This window comes from Silene latifolia, chromosome X, assembly GCF_048544455.1.
Source record: "Silene latifolia isolate original U9 population chromosome X, ASM4854445v1, whole genome shotgun sequence".
Taxonomy (NCBI): domain Eukaryota; kingdom Viridiplantae; phylum Streptophyta; class Magnoliopsida; order Caryophyllales; family Caryophyllaceae; genus Silene; species Silene latifolia.
This window is the reverse complement of record NC_133537.1, coordinates 100,392,819-100,397,820: the sequence shown is the minus strand read 5'-3', so window position 1 is coordinate 100,397,820 and position 5,002 is coordinate 100,392,819. Positions and strand designations below refer to the sequence as shown.

The 5,002-nt window shown below is 41.8% G+C and overlaps 1 non-coding gene across 1 annotated transcript; it reads left to right on the top strand.

Moving 5' to 3' along the window:
* Positions 1–4,611: 4,611 nt before the first annotated feature.
* LOC141624242 (small nucleolar RNA R71) lies at positions 4,612–4,718 on the top strand. Its single transcript, XR_012534051.1, has one exon. It is a non-coding gene; the product is annotated as a small nucleolar RNA R71 (small nucleolar RNA).
* The last annotated feature ends 284 nt before the right edge of the window (positions 4,719–5,002 follow it).

The following is a 5,002-nucleotide window of genomic DNA, read 5'->3' as shown; positions in this document are numbered from 1 at the left end:
ATCAACTTCTTCATCATTACCAACAACCTCATTGTCACCCAAAACGACCCTAGATGCACCCGGAAATAGGACTTCTCTATCCGCCCAACTAGGCAAAGGACAAGATGGATCAAGTAGTCCTTGCCTAGCAAAGTGTAGGAGGGGTGGATATTGAGCCAAGTAAGCACTTTTCCGATCTTCAAAGGCTTGCTTGTGCATTGCTTGCATGAGAAGAGTCACATAATCTTTTCTAGCTTCAACTCCTTCTGGCTTGAACTCTTCATACTCAAATGGGTAAGGTGGTATGACAATGGAAGAGGAGGGCATTTCAAGATCACCCTTTTGTTGTTGAATAATATACTCGGCCTCTTTAGAAAGGGGAAGTAGATAATTGGTCCGGTGGACGCTTAGACGACAAATCTTTGAAGGCAAGGTGAACGATCTAGCTTCACTAGTGAGCCATCCATACTTAGTGTCAAGGGGGTTATGGGCAACCCACTTGAACTTGTGTATCATAGTATGCATATCAACAAGATGGCCACCCTCCTTTGCTTTGTACTTGTTATCCTTATTGAAGTTAGGATCAAAGTGCTTGGCTAGGATAGTGACTAGGCCGCCATTGACAATAACGGTCGTGCCCTTCTTCCCACAATCAATGTTGAGCCATCTATCTACCAAGAGCCTCAAAGAATTGTAAGGCTTGGTGTGTACTCTTCCGATGTTCAAAGCCGATTCAAGGAGAATAAAATCAAGTTTGGTGAAATGGTTGGTATCTTTCCTAGCAATTATGGTGTTACCCACGACCTTGTGCCATACTCTTATGCCCGGATGGTGGACCAAAAGAGCACGACTCGCATGAAAATCCTCAAATTTCTTCCCGGAGATTGCCTCCCAAAGAGGTTCGGGGTCATACTTTCCATAATTCTTAAAATAACTTGGTTCATCACTAAGACCCAAAATTTCACTCAATTCCCTAAAGGTAATGCGTCTACTAACATTAGCTAGACGAAACTCGAGATTCTCCCTATTCACAACTTTGGTGACTTTCAAGGAACTCAAAAATTCCAAGGTAAGGGAGGGGTATGTCAATTCCTTTGTTTCAAACAATTTCTTCAACCCCATGGCATTGAAAAAGGCTCTAGTTTGCTCAAGAACACCCAATTTTTCTAAGGTATCTTCACATATAAATTTGGTGGATTGTAATGACTTCATAGCAAACTTGACAAAGGTATTTCTATGGGTATCGGAAATAAAAGTTACCTCCGGATAATGCAAAAGTTGATCAATTACCGGAGTAGAAGGTGTTGTTGCTCCCATAGAAGGTTGTTGTTGTTGTTGCACTTTCAAGTTTGGTGTTGCTACCACCATAGCCAATGCTTTCTTTGTTTGAAGAGCCTTTTGCCTTTGTGAGAGTGCCTTAGCCTTTGGTGCCTTTGTTGCCTTTGTTGCTCCCTTAGCCCTTGCCATTGATGAACTAACCAAGAAAAGAATGAAAAATCTTCAATTTGTAGTATACCCAAATCGATTTGAAGGTGAAAGGCTTTGCCTTTATGAAATCAAAAATCGACTCAAAGGTTGAAGATTTTGTGCTTGGTTTTGATTTTTGTTGAAGAAGGAGTGATTGATTTGTTGTTGGAAGGATGGTTTGATTTGTTTTTTGGTGAATGTTGTTGAGGGTTTTTGTTTTTGTGATGGAGAGGATGAGGGTTTTGATGTTGTGGGTAGTGTTTATGAATGAATGAATGAATGAATGAATGAAGGTGGGAGGGGTTTTAAAGAGACCGAAATTTTCGAATCTGCAGGGGCAATCCGTGCGGATTCTGCCTAATCCGTGCGGATTCTGCTCTTTCTGGGCTTTACAAAACTCGCCTAAAGACGGGCGGATTCTGATGGAGACGCTCGGATTTGCTTGACACGGGACGGGCGGATTTGCCTGAAGACGGACGGATTTCAGTCCAGAAAATTTTGCTTGTTTTCCTCAGCTGCAAAGACGGACGTCTTTCTTTCAAGACGGGCGGATTCTTCAAGACGGGCGGATTCTTTCTCAGGACGCCCGGATTCACTCACAGTCAAGAAATTTTCAAAATTCAGCTCAGTTCAGGACGGGTGTCTTTTCTGCAATACGCTCGGATTCTTTAAGACGGGCGGATTCAGTGGAATCCGCTCGGATTCTTCCCTTGTGTACACGGATTCAGTTCCATCCGTGCACAATGCATTTCCCTTACCATTCTTCCATTCTTTCTTCAAGTCTTGTGTTCTTCATTGTGGGGGCACTACTAGGCATGGATAGCCTAGGCAATTGTCATCCCCACACTAAGGTAAAGCACTACACATCAATTGAAATTGTTAGTCCCTCCCTCACTTCTCTCAAACATGACAATTATTTTGATCAAAGTAAATAAAAATCCAAAATGACAAAATGCAATACAAGCATTGAAATGTAAGTTAGGGAGTTAGAAATATTTACAAGTGGTGGTTTAGGGAGGACTCCACCAAACTCTCATTCTTGATGAGATGTCAAGGGGGCATGTCCAAGGTGTTGTTGATGTTGCTCAACACCTTGAAGAAGTAATCAAAGGCTTGTTCATTATCATGGTAGAGGTCTTCAATAGACCTTGGCCTTTGTTGTTGGTCTTGATCGATGGCATTACCAATGTAGGGATTTAAAATCCCTTCAAATTCGTCGTCCCAAAGACCACAAACTTCATTAAGTTAATCATTGAAAATCTCTTGCTTAGATGGAAACAACTCTCCCAATTTCTTCTCTTGGCCAATGAGGCCATCCTCTTCTTCCTTGATTGATTTTGATGAGCTTTTCAAGCTCTCCTTGTCACAATTCACTTGCTCTTTGAATGGAGCATCTTCAATTTTCTTCTTCCATTGGAGTTCCGATTTCTTCCTTTCATCCTTTCGGCTATAATGATCAATCATGAAACATGGTTCATGCAAACGAGGAGCTCTCATAGTCTTGTCAAGATTAAAAGTTATGCTTTCATCTCCCACTTCTAGAGTGAGCTCACCATGTTTCACATCAATCACCGCACCCGCGGTGTGTAGGAAAGGTCTTCCTAGGATGATTGGAATGTTGGAATCTTCCTCCATATCAACAATGACAAAGTCCACCGGGATGAAAAACTTCCCAATTCGCACGGGGACATCTTCCCATATCCCTAATGGTGTCTTCGTCGATCTATCGGCCATGGGGAGTATGATGTTGGTGCATTTGAGCTCTCCCATCCCCAACCTTTTACTCACCGAGTACGGCATGACACTCACACTAGCCCCTAGATCACATAAGGCTTTGTTGATCGTCGTGTCGCCAATGGTACACGGTATTGAGAAGCTTCCCGGATCCTTTAGTTTTGGAGGTGAACTCCTTGAAGTATTGCACTACTCACCTTAGTGAAGGCGATAGTCTCAAGCTTCTGGATCGACTTCTTCTTTGTGAGGATATCTTTCATGTATTTCGCATAGGCCGAGACGTGATTGATTAATTCCGTGAAAGGAATTGAGACTTCCAAATTCTTCACAATTTCCATGAACTTTCCAAGTTGATCATCAAATTTGCGCTTGGCTTGACTTGGAAAAGGAAGTCTAATCACAATGGGCTCCTTCTCCTTGGCCTTGTCTTCATTTTTCTTTGAACTTTCTTCTTTTGATGATTCTCTATCTTTGGAGTTTTGCACAATTTCTTCCTTTTCACTAGCTTCCACAACTTCATCCTCAACTTGCTTCTTTGGTGCTTCATACCTTGTACCACTTCTCAAGTGAATGGCACTAACCGTTTCATGTCTAGGGGGATTACTTTGAGGTGGTAATTGCCCCTTTTGTCTTTGTGAGCTCGAAGATGCTAGTTGAGTCAATTGTGTTTCCAACATCTTGGTGTGAGCTAGAATGTTGTTGACGGTGGTTTCCTTTGCTTAGCTATCTTTTTGCATTTGAGTGAAAACTTCTTGTTGATTCTTTTGCATTTGGAGGACCGCTTTTTGGACATCAAAACCTTGGTCATTTTGGTGATTGTATGGATTTTGATTTTGGTAACCTTGGTTTTGATTGTAAAAGGGTCTTTGATTTTGGTTTCTCATGGGTGGTGGAGTGTATGTTGTTTGAGGGTTTTGAACATTTTGGCTTTTGTATGAGAGATTTGGATGGAATTTGGTGTTTTCATTGTAAAAGTTGGAATAAGTGGTACCACTCTTGTATGCTTGGAAAGCATTCACTTGTTCATTTGTTCCCCTACATTCACCTTGGTCATATCCCAAAGTTCCACAATTCTCACATATCCCACTTGGGATTGATGAGGATGCCGTCATGGCATTAACATGATGCTTTGATGATTTTGAGTTTTCCTCAAGTCTAGCCATAGCTTGTTCAAACTTCAAGTTGATTGTGTCAATGTGAGCACTAAGTTGAGCACCCAATTGAGTAACAGAGTCCACTTCATGCTTTCCTCCTCTAGTAGCCTTGCGATGTCTACTATATTGTGAGTTATGGACCGCCATTTCCTCAATCTTGTTCCATGTTTGATTGTCATCAACTTCGGTGAACATTCCATTTGATCCCATATTGAGAATGTTCCTAGAATCTTCATATAAACCATTCCAAAATTGTTGTACCAAAAACCATTCGCTAAGTCCATGGTGAGGACATGAGCGACAAATTCCCTTAAACCGCTCCCAAGCTTCATACAAAGACTCTTCATCCCTTTGCTTAAAACCCGTAATTTGAGCTCTTAGCATGTTAGTCTTTTCCGGTGGGTAGAATTTTTTGTAGAAAGCTAGAGCCAACTTCTTCCAAGAATCTATTCCAAGGGTGGCCTTATCAAGGCCCTTCAACCATTGCTTCGCGGTGCCGATTAAAGAGAAAGGAAATAAGACCCATCTAATTTGGTCTTGAGTCACGCCCGTTTGAGAGATTGCATCACAATAGTTGCAAAAGGTTTCCATATGAGAATGAGGGTCCTCACTAGGCATCCCCCCAAATTGGCTCTTCTCAACTAATTGGATGAAGGCAGACTTCGCAA